We start from the raw sequence: 16,774 nt of genomic DNA, 5'->3' as shown, positions 1-16,774 counted from the left end.
TTGTAATGTGTGGTTTTATGGTGAGAATCACTAACACGGACTCTCAAGGTACACCCTGGAGATTCTAACGGCAATGTTACTCATTATACTAACTGCTGTCACATCTAGTGTTTAGTGTGCCATTGATCTGAACACTTTCTTCTCTTAACAGCAGTATGAGGTAGGAACTATTATTACCCCCATTTTACAGAAAAAGAAAGTGAGACCCATGGTGTAAAAAAGTACTTCTCCAGGGAAGGAGCTAGTAAATTGTAGAGTTAGGATTTGAATCTTGGCAATATAGCTCTAGAATCTGGGCTACATTTGAGATGCGGCTCAGGAATCCATATTCTTAAAATAATTTCCGGAACCTGTTCTCCAAAGCTGTTCACAGAGGTTAAGCTAATCTGACCACCAAATCCTTGCTTGAAGACTGAAAGGAGTGGTTCTCAAATTTTAGTTAACATAAACATTTAACTGCCGACCGTTTACTAAAAGTTGAAATATGAAAAATGATCTCGCTGATGTGGCTCGTTGGATTGAGCACTGGCCTGTAAATCAAAGGGTCACCAGTTCAATTCCGAGTCAGGGCATGTGCCTGGGTTTCGGGCCAGGTCCGCAGTAAAGGGCACTCAAGAGGCAACCGTACGTTGCTACTTCTCTCCCTTTCTCCCTCGATTCTCCTCTGTCTAAAACTAAATAAATAAAATCTTTTTCAAAAAGTAATCATTTTTAAAAAATGAGGCCAACAGTGGAGCCTTGAAATCTGCTCTTTTAGTCACCATCTCAGATGGCGCTAGTACAGGCAGTGGCTAACGAAGGTACTTCACAGGGTACTGAGAGGTCAATATGTGACCTGGAGGGAAGGACGTTGATGGCCACAATTTATTCAGTGCTTTCTTAGATCCCCTTATAACATTCTCACAAGTATATAATAGGATTACTGCTATTTCCATTATGTAGATAAAGAATGGGGAAGAGAATAAAAACAACAATGACTAAGGCTCAGAAAGGTGAGTTATCTGGCCCGAGGCCATCCAAGTAGTACATAGCAGCACCAGGACTCAAAACCATATGTGATCGCCACCACACCCATGTTCTGTTTATTTCTCTATTCTCTCACAGAGAAAGGATTAAAAATAAAACAATGAAGGGATGCCAAATTTATTTTTTTAAATATAACATCATGGACCATTGTAAGCTGGGACAAATAGTCAGAACAGTGCCCAAAGTCCCAGAAGGTAACCCTTCAATACATTATGGCATAATCAATGTGTTTGTATTGATAACATATTAAAAAATGATCAACTCATCGTCGATTGTCTATGATGGTTAGAAAACATATTTTGGAAAGATGTTCTTTCAGATAGGTTGAACACTGTGACCAGAAACAACCACAAACCACTGCAACTTAAATGAGATGAGCTTCCAGAGATCTGGCATAGTCCAATTATCATCTCTTTTCTTAACGATGAATTTTGTTTAGTTTGATTGACATTTATACTGCCAAACTGAATCTGTGACTCATCCAAATCAGGAACTTGGATGAAGATGGAGCTGGAATCACTTAAAGCATATTAGTCACTAATTCTACAAAAGTGTACTGGATAGCATGGCAAACAGTATAAATTATTTGACTGAAAATCACAGTATTCCTTTATTTCTTCCATTGCAAAAGCTATAGAAAGCAAATACGCTTCTTTTTCTAGACTTTTTGCAATTTGGCCAAGTTGTTGCGAATGTAAAAAGTCACTGTGTATGGCTTCCAAAACAGGTTTTTTCCCTCTATTTTACTTGAATTTATAGAGGGGACATTGGTTAATAAAATTAGATAGGTTTCAGGTGTACAATTCCATAATACATCATCTGTATATTGATTGTACTGTGTGTTCACCACCCCAGGTCAAAGTCTCCTTCCAGGAAAGCTTTTTAAATAGACACACTGCTGGCATATGCCTTCAGCATTTTGGTCTATGTACCCTTCCTACTTCTCCATTCTCTTACCAGCTATAATATCCCAAAGAGCCCAAAGGTGAAAGAGCCATTTTGTGATAATGACAATGACCATTATATGCCGAGAAAGGTGGGGTAGAAAGAAGGAAGGGACTCAGCCTTTGACGTTATTACTGAGCTGTCCTACTAGCCTTGACCTGTGCAATCCCATGCATCTTTTCCATGAGACAAGCACATGTCCTACTGTTTGGTTTTCTGTGGCATGCAACCAAATACAAGCTGATACAAAAGCACATCGTTCTAGGCTGCAGGGATAAAGCTGATGTTCTAGAGAAACTAGAGTCACAAATGGAAGTCCATCAGTTAAGGTAGTCATGGGAAGCCTCTTGAGAAGGTGACATTTGGACTTAGACTTGAATATTGAAAAGAAGCCAGAGTCATCTGCAAGTCTAAAGGAGGAGGATCCAAAGAGAACAGCAAAGGCAAAGACCCCACAGTGAGGGGAGTAAGCCCAGCTGTTAGAGGAACAGACAAAACCAGGGTAAGTGAAACATGGTAAGGCAGAGAGCAAGAACAACAGTGGTGCGCTGGTAAATAATTAACAACCAGCTCTCCCAAATAAATAAAGAAATAAATAAATAAGTAAGTAAGTAAATAGCAGTGCCCTGGTTTGTAGCATTTGCTGATTTCTGTAAACACTCCTGCCATGGTCTGTTTCAAGCTACCCACATGACATCCTAGGTTGCAAAATTCTTGACTATTTAACAGTCCAGAAAGTATCAGTCCCAGAACACCAATGGATAGGAGACAAAGTTTGAGAAGTAAACGGGAGCCACATTTTGTGCAGATATTTCCTAAGTAGGTTACATTTTAGTAAAGTTGCTAAAGAAAGCCATTGGAGAATTTGGGGCAGAAAGATGATATCATTTGACTCACATTTTATAAGTATCGCCATGACTGTTGTTTGATTAATTGTAGTGGACCAAAGGTATATGTACAGGAAACCAAGGCTATTAGGCTGGCCTGGCAAGCGATGGCAGAAGCCTAGACTGGAACAGTGTCAGTGGGGATGGCAAGACATGAACAGCACAGGAGGGCAGAAGAAAATCAACACCCCAAGGGGTGCACAGCTCTACGATGAGGCCTCAACAGAATGTTTCTTTGGCAGAAAAGCATTTATTAGTAATACAGTTACATGCCTCAGCAGTGTTTCATCTATACTTAGAGCTGGTGCTTTACTTATATGCAAATGGTGTCAACAAATTTAGTAAGTACAACAAGGCAAAAGAAAAGTATCACCACCTCAAAGACAAAATTATTCTAAAAAATAATAAAAGGGTAGCTCTTTCCCCTGTTATTTTCTTCTTGTTCATATAAGACCCATTAATTCAGAGTGAATAAGGGATTACATAGAATGTTTTCTCACTGCACCAAGTAGTTGGAGAATGTAGGTGTAAACCTGAAAATGAAAGAGACCTGGGAACCACAAGATGTCACAACACTGACTTTATAAGTCATTGTGAGGTTTAATTAAACATGTAATTTTAATGAGATTTTAGTAGAATGTCTGTCATACATCTACATGTAGGATCTCTATGATCTTTTCTCCTAAGCCCTTCTTCCTATGAGTTCTTACTTCTTGTTCTATTTGTGACAATTTTTGAAGAGGAATGTGAAATTATAGAAAGGGAATTACGCAACTCAAAGCTCTTTCGTTAAGTTGACTAGATGTCTTCTTTAAAAAGGCATGTTCTTTAAATATTTTTCATTACAGTTTACATCCAGTATTATTTTGTATTAGCTTCCGATGTACAGCATAGTGATTAGACAACCACATATTTTACAAAATGTTCCCCCAATAGTTTCCAGTGCCAACTGACACCATACGTAGTTATTACAGTATTATTGACTCTATTCCTTATGCTACACTTTACATCCCCATGACTGTTTTGTAACTGCCAATCTGTACTTCTCAATCCCTTCATCTTTTTCACCCAGCCCCCCAATCTCTCCTCCCACCTGGCAACCCTTAGTTTGTTCTTGGTATCTATGAGTCTGTTTCTATTTTGTTTGTTCATTTATATTGGTCTTTAGATATCCCATACAAGTGAAATCATAAGCTATTTGTCTTTCTATGTCTGACTTATTTCCCCTAGCATAATACCCTCTCGGTGAATCCATGCTGTCACAAATAGTTAAGACTTCATTAAAAGACATACTCTTGAGCAACCAAATTTTAAGCAGAATGGCTATAAACAATAAATGTAAATATTATACAAGTCATTATTAAGACTACAGTTTAAATAGTGTACATGATTTCTGTATATCCAAAAATTGGGCCAAAGATCGCTCAGTTTAAAAATCTAATGCTGTACAGCACAGCGTGTGTACCAACAAAATAAAATAAATGACCACACTGAGGTGCTTTGCACATCACTGCTGTTATACGAAAGGAAACTGCCAATTGACAGTGAACTAATGAGACAGAAAAAGCAGCATGCCCCCCTCATCAGACACTCATCTATCTCTGCTTCGATCCACCAATAACTCGTCATGATCTTTAAATGCAGGCTAGTCGGTAAAGACTAAGAAGAATGGCTTAATTTAAATGTACTAAAAATACTTATCAAAATGTTAAAATTATCTCTCTTTATAGTTATCCAAAGCTGAATGACCTTTCCTTCATGGGATTTGGGACGAGTCTGATGTATATCACAAAAATGGCTGACAACACTAGAATTTTTAAATCATAAATTTATAGAATGACAAAATCCTGGCCCAGGCTCCACTTAGAGTATTTGCCAAATGCACAGCAACTAGGGGAACAATTTGTTACAAAACGAAAGGCTGTGGACCTTTAGGTATACAAAGCTTAAACTATGGCTTTGTTAAACAATCCCTGTTACGTGGTTGGAATGAGTAATGTGTTGCCAGGTTTTCTAGGAACTCTATTCAGCATTTTGTTCTTTTTGTTTGTTTTCTTCTTTCAAAAAAAAAAAAAGTTCATCTAATTTTCCCAAACAGCTCAAATTTAAGCTTGATTTGCCAACCATTACCTGAGACTTCAAGAAATCAAAAGTTTCACCTTTATTTTCATTTGAGCTTTCTTTTCTCTCTGCTATATTTGATATCTTTCCTTTTATTCTATAGTTTCACCTCACTTTCCTATCTAATCTTGCATCCATGTCTTTATATTATGATAGCCAACTATAATCTTCCTAATTAATGTGAAATGAGCTCATTCCATTTCTCTTGTTTCCATGCCTGATGTATTCCATGACAACTGTGTGTCCTTGGGAGTCTATGGGGAATGAGACCTGGCCAGAATGTGATGTTTTTGCATGTTTGAAGTAAGTTGAGCAACCTATTGCTGTTTCGTTTCTGTTCTACATACTAAGAACACCTGTGTCCTAATAATTTTTCATATGTGCCACTTTATCTAATACAGAATAGTGACAATGGTGGGGACTTAAAAATTGTTTGTCCAATAGAATTGACTGCATGGAATATATTTTCTTGTTATATTTATGTAAATATTTGTATTCACTAGTTAACAATGATATTTGTGTTAACATCTCTTTGATAAGATTTAGATGTCTTACAAAATCTGAATTCTGAGAAAGTGAGAATTTAAGGGACTGTATTCTATCTTTCTGTAATGATCAAGTTTTATCTACAAATGGGAGGAGTAAGAACTAATTAGTGTGAATTGGAAGTGGAATCCGTTCATTTTAGCACTTGTGAGTATTTTTAAGGAAGTGTTATGTTAAGCTCTCTGGAGAGGTGTTTTAAAGTACATTGTCAAGAACAATTTGTATGCATACAAATTGCTTCTGAAGTTTCCCGACAGAAATGCACACAATGAGCACTTAAACGCATTAAAAAATTAAGTACACTGGAGGTATTTCTGTAGAACTACAATAAAACTACCATTTAGAGAGTAACAATATGATACCTCAATAGTACATCACCAGCTACGCAAGCCTGTCCATCCACAGGATTCCTTATTTACATTTCATCTATGACCTCCCTTGATTTTAGGTGCAGCCAGATATAAAAACAAAACATATTACACAAAGCTTTAAAACTAAACCGAAGTCCATGTATTTTACCTTTCCTTTCATAACTCCCTATCTAATGATGTGTCACTACGGGTTAGTTAAATAATTATTGTCTGGCATCTTAGCATACTAGGCATGAAAAGATCCATTCCCTTAGGCTCTATGAGTGGTAATATTTCCCTAGCTTAGAAACAACTAAGGTTTTATATCAGTAGTGATTCCACCTGTGCATATCATAAAAATGGAAGTTTTTCCTTGTAATTATAATTAGCAAATCCCAATTCCCTTTCTCACAGTGCTCTGGAAATTGGAAGAGAAAGACTTCATGAGGAAATTGCTGGAGAGACATCAAATCAAGTTGGGTGTTTTCAGAGTGCTTGTTACAAAGAAACCTTACAAATTCAACTTTTCACATCCTCAAATATCTCTTATACAAGGAAATGGATGAATATGTTTATATAAACTGACATTTTGATATATTATTCTGCTATCAAGCCACTTAATAACATGTTTCCTCTTTTCCCTTATCACTACTGTATCATACTGTCATCCAGTTTCTCAGCTACTTTGAGAGAATTTTTTTGTGAAGTGAGTGTGGTGCTTTCTACATCTTGAAGTGATGATTAAAGGACAAAGTGAAGCTTGGTGTTTGCAGAAATTGTTTTGGTGAACAGTGTATGTATTTTCTTGAGAACACGATTACTATCAAGCTGAATAAGATGATTTGAAATTCCAAGTACAAATCTGAAATGAGTTTCTCCTTGTTATGCTAGATTCCTCAGGACTGCTTTCTCAGATGTTCTATTGATGTTTCTTTTACAAACTGAATGTTGGGAATAGAAAAAGTGGAAAAATAATTGTTTAGTAACTTACTGCATCTACATAGCAAACTATTAGTAACCAGTGAAGTGTTATTTGGTTATATAGCAGATTGAACAAATTTAAAGATCATTGAACAAAAACTCGAGTACTTTTTTTCTTAATCATAGAAAAAAATTACAACTTGGTGAGTTTATAAGGTAAGTATGAATCCCAATCATATGCTTTAGATAATTTTCTTTTGCTTAAAAAATATTTTACCAAAAATAAATAAATAAAAGAAAAATCTTAAACACTTCATCATAACTATTATTAATCATTTTTCTAAATTTAAAATAAAAATTCAAAATAATTTCATGAACTGACTTATTTTAGCTTAAAATTAAAGTAGCTATTTTATTTTATTTCCTCTAAGTCCAAAAATTCATTATTTTACTAAGAATCATAATCATGCATATATGGTGATTCCATTTCTTTAAAATTTTCATTTTGTGATAAACACGTTCTTTGTTATCACATTATTCTTTACATTAGAATTAATAGAATTCTGACTTATTTACTGTTACCATATATTTTCCTATTCATTTTAACAAATACTGTGGAACAATTGAAATATTTTAGAAGTATCTGCTCTTTCAAGAACAGATCCATGTAAATTCATCTGGACCTGGGCCCTTTGTTAGGAATAAGTTCAGCTTTACTCTACTTTTTACTGGGCTTTCCCCATTCACCAGCTCACAGTCAATTTCTGCAGTGTTGGAATGTCCATTCCATCTCAACTTTCATTGTGTTGCTTTAGTATACAGTGATTTATACTTTTTAAAAACCTATTCTATATCTACAGCTATGTTCTATTTTTCATTTCAAAGTTGTTTATTTTAACCAGTGCTTTTTCTTGGTTAGACATGAAAAATATTTATTCCTTTTATTGGTCTTTTACCATGAGACAAATTTCATGGTAGTTTATATTAGTTTATTTACTAGTATCTGCTTTTGTGCGTGTATATAAATGACCCTACAATTTCCTCAGAATCCCACTGTAGATACATCTAATGGGTCATTTCTTTCTACTCTACCATTTAATTTTTTATTTCTTCAAGCAAATGTTACTTAGAGCAAAAAAAAAAAGATTCCAAGGGAATGGTTTTAAGAGGATTGTACTTATTAGAAAAATTACTATGTGATTTCTCATTTTGGACTTTAACATTTTTTAACTCATATATGGTAAACATTCCACAGATGTTTGAAAATAATAGGAAATAGTTACAAACATATATAAGTGTTCAAGCTTGTTAAGTGATTTATTAAAATCCTAGTATTATTTTTATTGTCTATTTGAGCTGTCGCTCTGAGAAATTGTGTGAATTACTAAGCTTCCCCACTAAAAGGTTTTTCCTCATGCACATATATTTCTAACTAGGTCCATAAAGGTTTGGGATCCTAATAGATTCTTGATGGTTTTTCTCCATATTAAATGGCACCCTTTGTTTCCAAATCTTGGCTATTATAAATAACACTGCAATGAACATAGGGCTGCAAATATTCTTTTGAATTAATGCTTGGGTTTCTTAGGATATATTCTCAGAAGTGGGATCACTGGGTTAAAAGCAGTTCCATTTTTAGTTTTCTGAGCAAATTCCAGACTGCTTTCCACAGTGGCTGCACCAGTCTGCATTCCCACCAACAGTGCGTGAAGGTTCCCTTTTCTCTGCTACTGAATTGTACACTTGAAACCTGTATGGCTTTGTGAACCAATGTCATTCCAATAATTTCAATCAAAAATCACCCTTTGTCACCTTTAATTTGGCTTCCATTTTATTTTTGATTGATATTTTAATACTATTCTACTTTTGTGCTGACTTTTCCCTGGCATTTCATCTCTTTATTTTCAAACTTGATCTTTATGACTGTCTCTCTTTCATAACACCTTATGATTTTCTTGATTTTCTCTGATATCTGTTTTTCAAAGCATGTACGCTGCTCTATTAATTCTCTTTGCTTTGTGATAATTTTTTGAGATAGGTACCTTTATAAATATGCTCATTCTAAAAAAATGGTAGGTTTTTTGTTTTTAGTTTAATATTTCTACTTAAGGATTTAGACTAGACTGTGTGCTTCCGTAATCTGATAGGAATCCCCATCTAGCGGTCAGTAACAGCTTCTAACCTTAAGAGCCTACTTCTGAGACTAGGAGGTGGGCAAGGGCAGAGGCGCAGCCACTTCAACACAGAGGAGTAAAGAGGAGGTTCCTCACTGGGTGTGATGGTCCAGTCCCTCCTGGTCTTGAGCATTTCTTTTTTTTTTAATTTTATTTTAACTGTTGCTCAAGTATAGCTCTCCATCTTTTACTTTCATCCCAGCCCACCCCCCCAGCCCTCCCCACCTCCCTCCTTTTCCCACCTCCCCTAGTTTTGGTCTATGTGTCTTTCTTTATTTTATTTTTTTCTTATTTAATTCTTGTTCAAATACAGTTTTCTGTCTTGTCCCAGGGATGCAAGGATGGTTCAATATTTATAAATCAGTAAATGTAATACATCACATAAACAAAAGCAAGGACAAAAACCACATGATCATATCAATAGATGCAGAAAAAGCTTTTGATAAGGTACAACACCCATTTGTGATAAAGGCACTCAGCAAAATGGGAATAGAGAGAACATTCCTCAATGTAATAAAGGCCGTATATGAAAGACCTACAGCCAACATCATACTCAATAGGCAAAAACTAAAAGCTGTTCCACTAAGATCAGGAACAAGACAAGGTTGTCCACTTTCACCACTTCTATTCAATATAGTATTAGAAATTCTAGCCACAGCGATCAGACAAGAAAAGGAAATAAAAGGCATCCAAGTAGGAAAGGAGGAAACAAAACTGGCATTGTTTGCAGATGACATGATAGTGTACATGGAAAATCCTCTAACCTCTACCAAAAAACTGCTGAAACTAATAAATGAATTTTGGCAAAACAGCAGGATACAAAGTCAATATCCAGGAATCAAAGGCATTTTTGTATACCAACAATGAATCAGCAGAAGCAGAAATCAAGAAAAAAAATCCCATTTGATAGAGCATTTCTTAGTAGTCTGGGATGGCACTAATGAAGCCAGAACTGGGACTATGATACGGTAAATCCCAGACCAAGTCATTTTCCACCACACTACTCAATGCTTGCTTGAAATTGTTCATGCTTGCTTTTGTCATCTGGTCCTAATTAAAAATAGCTTGCTGTACACACAAATGTGTATCACCATGGTTCCAACATATTAAAAATCAATATTCACATATTGACTACATCAATGCTTATTTTTTATGAAATTCAATTATACTAGTATATAAGAAGTTACAATAGAATTTTGACTCAGGAGAAAGTGTAATGAAAATTATCAACATAAATGCTGTAGTTTTAATTTACACAATTGTAAGGGGAGTATGTCTCACCAGAACAGATATCTGTATGCATCTAGGGGAGCCACAGAGGAGTTAAATATAGGAGAAAGATGCTGATTTTGTCTGATTTTTATTAAAAAGCTGTCAAACATAGCAGAGTGCCTGTCATGAAAAGTCCCAGCCTCTACTTCTTAAGTAAGGAAACTGAACACAGAGGACATCAAATGATTTGCCGGAGATTTTGGTCACAAGAGACAGTTTGGGGAAGGTGAACGTTTATTATCAAAGTAATTCCTGGAAAGAGAGGACTAAATACTGACACGAGGTAGGAGACCCTGTATGAGAAAGGAGCCATTCTATACTGTTCTGTACTTGACACAACAGTGATGCAGAATGAAGTTTGCTTTTTAAAAAATCGTATACAGAAATAAGGGCTTTAAAAACGTTTTCTATGCATTTTTAACTTGCTTTTCCATAAATACTAATGGTACTGAATATCTTTTCATATGTTTACTTACCATCTGTACATTTCTTTGGTGGAGTACCTATTCAAATATTTATTTTCTTAATTGGGTCATTTATTTTATTTCATTGTTAAGTTTTAATAGGTTATTTAAATATCTCAGATACAAATCCTTTATCAGTTATATTTCACAAATACTTTCTCTTAGTCCTTGTCTTCTAATTTTCTGAACAATAACTTTCAGAGACCAATAATTTTAAATTTATGATAATTTTCTATTATGGTTCATGCTTTTCACATTCAGTCTAAGAAATCTTAGATTAATCCAAGGTATCAGAGATTTTCTACTATACAGGTACTTTCTTTTAAAAGAATATACTCTTAAGTCTTTTCGATTAGATTTATCACCCATTTTGAGTTGATTTTTGAGTATTTGTGAATGGCTGAGGTTCAATGTTTGTGTATATGGACATCCAATTTTTACAGTACTATTTATTGTTTCCTAGCACAATTGTTGCCCATCCATTGGCTACACACTTGTGAACTTATTTCCGAACTTTATTCTATTTCATCACTCTGTATATCAATACTGTTCCTAATATCACACTTTCTTGATTGCTATCTTTATAGTATATTTTGAAATACAGTAGTGTAAATCCTTCAAATTTGTTCTTGCTTTTCAATTTTTCTATTCTATATCCTCTGCATTTGCTTGCCAATTTTTACCCCCAAAAAAGACTGCTTAGTTTTTTAACTGGGATTGTGTTGAATCTATGTCATAATTTGGAAAAAATTGACACCTTTATGATATTGACTTTTCCAATTCCATGAACGTAGTATACCATTCCATTTATTTAAATCTGTAATTTCTCTCTGCAAAGTTTTCTACTTTTTAGTACATGATTTTTGCAATTGTTTTTGCAAAATGTGACTCTAAATATTTCATGATTTTGATGTTACTGCAAGTATTACTGTCTTTTTATTTTAGTTTCCAACTGTTCATTGCTATTAAAGTATAATTGATATTTTTATATTAACCTTATATTTTCTCACCTTATCAAGGTCACTTATTAGTTTTAGCAGCTTTTTTGGTGTGTTTTGTAGAATATTCTACATAGGCAGTCATTTCGTTAAGAAAGATCAACCACTCCAGCTTCCTCTGGCAACCGGTTGTATTTTGGACTCTTAATACAGGCTCACTCCTTTTTCTGTCATGTTCTACCTTGACATAAAGCCTTGTTTTTCTTTCTGTTTGCAACCTATTCCCAACAATTTTTACCAACTGACTGTTTATTCATGCTCCAGATCTCAGGTCAAACATCATTTTCTCAGGGAAGCTTTTGCTAGAACAATTCTTCATGTTCTTCTTTTTATTATCATTTTTCATTAACCCAGCCAACAAATGCCTCCTGCCTACTACTGAATGTCTACTATGTGCCATGGTTCTTTCTTACCACCATCTATCTGTGCTTCCTAGTATTTACCACTATTGTAATTATACATTTGTCTCTGTGATTTTTTTGACTACCGTCTGTCTCCTGTAGATTGCAAGTTTCTTGAGAACAGAGTCATGATTACTTTCTGTTCTCCTTTGATGTCCATGCCCACAAAGGCTTATAACATGGGCAGGTCCTCATTAAGCACTGAATAAATAACGAGCCAAAACAAAATACCTGTCCAGAAGATAAAGAAAATATTCTGTGCTCGCTTAGGCAGCACATACATTAAAACTGGAATGATACAGAGAAGATTAGCCTGGACCCTGTGCAAAGATGACGTGCAAATTTGTGAAGAAAATATTATGCATTGGCTGGCTCAATGCTATTCAATATACACTGCTCAAAAGACTTCCACTAACTTTAAAATCAAAATTCAACTTCTATACATAAAAATGTATCAGAAACATTTTGTAATGTATTTTCTCAAAAGTTCTAGGAGATGAAGTTTGGAGATCGGGCTGTAGACTCTAAGCACAAGGAGTTAATTTTATTTTTTATTTTTTAAAGATTTTATTTATTTATCTTTAGAGGAGTAGGGAAGGAGAGAGGGAGAGAAACATCAGTGTATGGTTGCCTCTCGTGCATCCCCTGCTGGGAACTGGCTTGCAACCCAGGCATGTGCCCTTGACTGGGAATTGAACCGCAATCGTGTGGTTCGCAGGCCTGCGCTCAACCCACTGAGCCACACCAGCCAGGGCAGGAGCTAATTTTAAAACTCACAAATGAGACATTTATTTGGGTAAACGATACTACAACCTCATATGAGATTTAAATATAATTTTATATTTTGTCAGATAAAAAATGTTTAATCCTATAGACCACTAGATGTCCTTAAAATTATTCTTGTACTTTTTCTAGTTTGTGAGTCATTGGGATCTAATTGACTTAAGTAAACAGGGAAATGTAATAAATTTGAAATGACTTGTTGATCAAGGTCTTAATTTTATTGTAAATGGTTTGGTTTTGTTCCATTTTAAAGATTAAATAAAATAATCTTAGTTTTGTTTATCTTTTAAACGTGAGAAGATCCAAATACTTAAATCTGAGTATAAATTCACATTTTTTAATGCAAGACAAATTACCCACACATAAACAAATTTAATTTGGAAGGCATTGTTTTTCAAGTGGTATTAACATAAACCATTCCTGCTTTAATTTACTGAGTAGTTTTATCTTATCTTTAATTACACATTCACTGAACACCTTTTCTCAGGTGAAAGTACTTCATCACTTTTTATTAATGCTTTAAACACATTTATTTTTCTGTTACATTTATCCAGGTCACCTATAATAGCTAAGGAAAAAAATTAGTATGTCTCATTTAGGAATCTCTTTTGTTCTACATGCATCTCAATGTCAATACTTATTAATGAATATAAACAATGCAAAAAAAGAAGAAATTATTGAGCTGATTTATTAAACAGGGATTGAAGTAGCCTTACTTTTTTTCCTGACACTTCAAGAACAGAGTGCCAGTTCAAGTGCCATAGAAGTTCAAAAGCAGTCAGAGAAAAAAGCACACTGTTTACCTGAAAACCATTGTTTATTTAAAGACACTGTTCTTCTCATGTACGGGGGTAGATGATGAACCTAACATGTGACAATTACCTTCAAGGAACACTTTAAACTGAACTGGATATGAAATCAACATAACTATTCTTATCAGAAATCATAGATCTCCTTTCAAAAATAAGTGAATAGAAAATTTGTAATTTACATATTTTAAAATTGGACAGGTCTTAAAAATTACGCAAGCCAATGTCCTTAAAAATGCAAAAAGAAATCCTTTATGTGAAATGAACCACTATACTTCCATTCTATTATCACAATAACCAATAAAATATAAAATTCAAATAAGCATTTTAGGAATCTCAAAATATGAGTAAGTGCTAGTGCATTCCAGGTAAAAATAAGAATAAAAACATAGATTTTCTGGTTAAAAAAATAAAGATTCATTACTTTTGTTTGCAACTAAAATGTCAAATGCAAGAATTCACATGGCAGGAAGTGAGCTGAAGAAAACATAGGTGCCTAATTCACAAGATACAAAAAACAGTATAAAGGTGACCATCTGGGGAGAGCTGGCTGACTTAATTTTCCTATGAGCTTACCTTCTGCTCTATATTTTTCTTCCAAACTCCATATTCTGACCTCAAAAATGCATCTACATGTTTTGTTACATGCACTTCCTGATAAACATAAATGCATGTAGACCTAATCATGCAAAGAATCTTAATACAACAAAGGACATATTGTGTCGTATTTTATTTAATCTCAGTTTGCTGATTTTTTAAAAAGGGTTTGTTTCCAATGGTGATGCCTTTTGAGCCTTTCAGCTGTTCTATAAATGACGAGCACAGTTCTAAGAAACAAAGGCATCTCTGAGAATGGTGGTTCACAAGAAGGCCTAAAAGAAGGCCCAGAAGGCAGACCTCTAGAATGTGAAAGAAAGGAGACGGGAACCTAGGATTATAATCCTGATGCAGACACAGTGGATCATGATGAAGTAGTGACAAAGCTAAAGCAGTGAGGTTCCCCGGCTTGTCACAAAACACTGATTGCCCAAGTATCCTGAGTATGTCAGGATTTCTGAAAGAGACATCACACTTTCCTGCCATGGTGAATTAATATGCTGAGCAGAAAAACATTTTTTTACATGAGTTTTCTTTTTATATCTGAGCTGAATACTGAAAATTATGCTTCTCATACTAACAAAAAAGTACTTATTTTCAAGTACTTGTTTCCATGATCATTTCTTAAACTACTCTTTTTTTTCAATCCTGAATTTTATTATAAAATATCTGTAGGGATTACTTCTTCCATATTCCCATTTCATGTTCTAATCATTTAAAGATTATTCTCTAGCACTATATCCTATATAGTGTCTGTGCTTCAGAAAGTTTTTTCCAGGCTTCAGTACTTTTCCCAAGTCAAAGTCCCCCCAATTTTTACTTGTTCACCAGCCCCTGCCAGCATCCTAAAGCTCATTAAGTGCTAAGATTTAACTCACTGGTTTCTTGAACCAACATGCTTCCCTTTTGACTTTTTTCTTTACGCATTTCTCCACCTATTAGTCAATAAGGCGTGACTATTATCATCTCTTTCTTCCTTTCCATTCCCATAACTCCTCAAGTCCAGGTCAGGTCATCAGGATTACAACATTAATACAGTTCAAAACTGTCAAACTCTTCCAAAGAATAACAGGATCTTTTGAACAAAGAGTTCCGTATTCCACAGGACTAGAAATCCAAGTACATCATAGACTACATTTAGGGACATCTTTAAGTTTGTTTCACCCAACACTGAGAAACTCGGTATTTCCTCCTTCATTTACCATGGATTCTTTTTCAAGGAGCACCCAAAAAACTCTCCCAGATTAATGTTTGTAAAACACCGATCTTCAGTATCCAATCAATTCTGCAACCAATTTTCATATTAATTAACAGATCTTTTCACTTTTCTGCTCAAATTTCTCAAATACTCCCAACTACCCATCAAAGAAAGCTAAGCACCCCTATCTGCAACCGACATGTTTCATCTTATCTTTCACAACTTCAGCTCTGTAGTTAGCCAGATGTCAAGCTTAGGATCTGCTGTACATCAAATAAATGAGTTCCATCAAATAAACTTATGCCATCACTCAGCAAGGAATCAACCTTTCACACACAACTATGGTACTATCAGCATCTCTTTAAAGACTTAATGGTTTCCCGATGCTCGTCAAACTTTAAATCAAAGTGCACTTTGCTGAAGAAAAATATATTTACTTTCTTTTCTCCATGGTTTGAAAAACTCTGATACAGATAATTAAAGCTACCTACACTGAGTATTTTTAGGCAATTAATTTGTCATACTGCAGGTTTTTTCCTGAAATAAAGGTGGGATGTGGTGCTTACTTAGCATAATTGAGTCAGTTAGAGAACTGATGAGTAGATGTGAACTGATCATATTACTTGTGATCACTTTGTGTTTACCAGTATCAAAATACATATTCTCGTTCAATTTAAAAGAAAAAGTAACATCTGTTGAAAGTAGTTACGATCCATTACAAACTTTAGGTTATAAAATTTAGCCACAATACTTATTTGTTCAAGAAATATTTTAGCCCTGGCTGGTGTAGCTCAGTGGATTGAGCGCGGGCCTGTGAACCAGATGATGGCGGTTCGATTCCCAGTCAGGGCACATGCTTGGGTTGCTGGCCAGTTCCCGGCAGGGGCCAGTTCCCAGCAGGGGATGCATGAGAAAGCAACCATACATTGATGTTTCTCTTCCTCTCTCCTTCCTTCCCCTCTAAAGATAAATAAATAAATATTTTTAAAAAAGAAATATTTAATTGCGCATCTGCTTTGGGTCAAGCATTATACTTGGTAAAAAGCAGTCAACAACATGGACATAGCTGTTACCACAGCATATAGTTCTTACTATTCTTACAGACACAGGAGTTTCAAGCATGTTGAGAATTTTATTTCCCTTCAGCTACTATACAATTTCTATACTTCTTCTGAAAGCAAAAGTTCTTGGGAAAGTTGTTTTTTTTTAAAGATTTTATTTATTTTATTTTTAGACAGAGGGGAAGGGAGGAAGAAGGGGAGAGAAACATCAATGTGTGGTT

At 34.9% G+C, this 16,774-nt stretch overlaps 1 protein-coding gene and 1 non-coding gene across 3 annotated transcripts in view; one reads left to right on the top strand and one right to left on the bottom strand.

Annotated features, from left to right (window-relative positions):
• Window positions 1-16,774, bottom strand: part of LIN7A (lin-7 cell polarity scaffold A) — a 153,204-nt gene that overhangs the window by 112,207 nt on the left and 24,223 nt on the right. The gene's annotated exons all lie outside the window — the stretch shown is intronic.
• Window positions 12,364-12,470, top strand: LOC118984803 (U6 spliceosomal RNA). The gene has a single exon (XR_005065991.1). It is a non-coding gene; the product is annotated as a U6 spliceosomal RNA (small nuclear RNA).

This window comes from Sturnira hondurensis, unplaced genomic scaffold (genome assembly GCF_014824575.4).
Source record: "Sturnira hondurensis isolate 20B ecotype Veracruz unplaced genomic scaffold, ASM1482457v3 Scaffold0003801, whole genome shotgun sequence".
Lineage (NCBI taxonomy): Eukaryota > Metazoa > Chordata > Mammalia > Chiroptera > Phyllostomidae > Sturnira > Sturnira hondurensis.
This window is presented reverse-complemented; position numbering and strand designations above follow the sequence as displayed.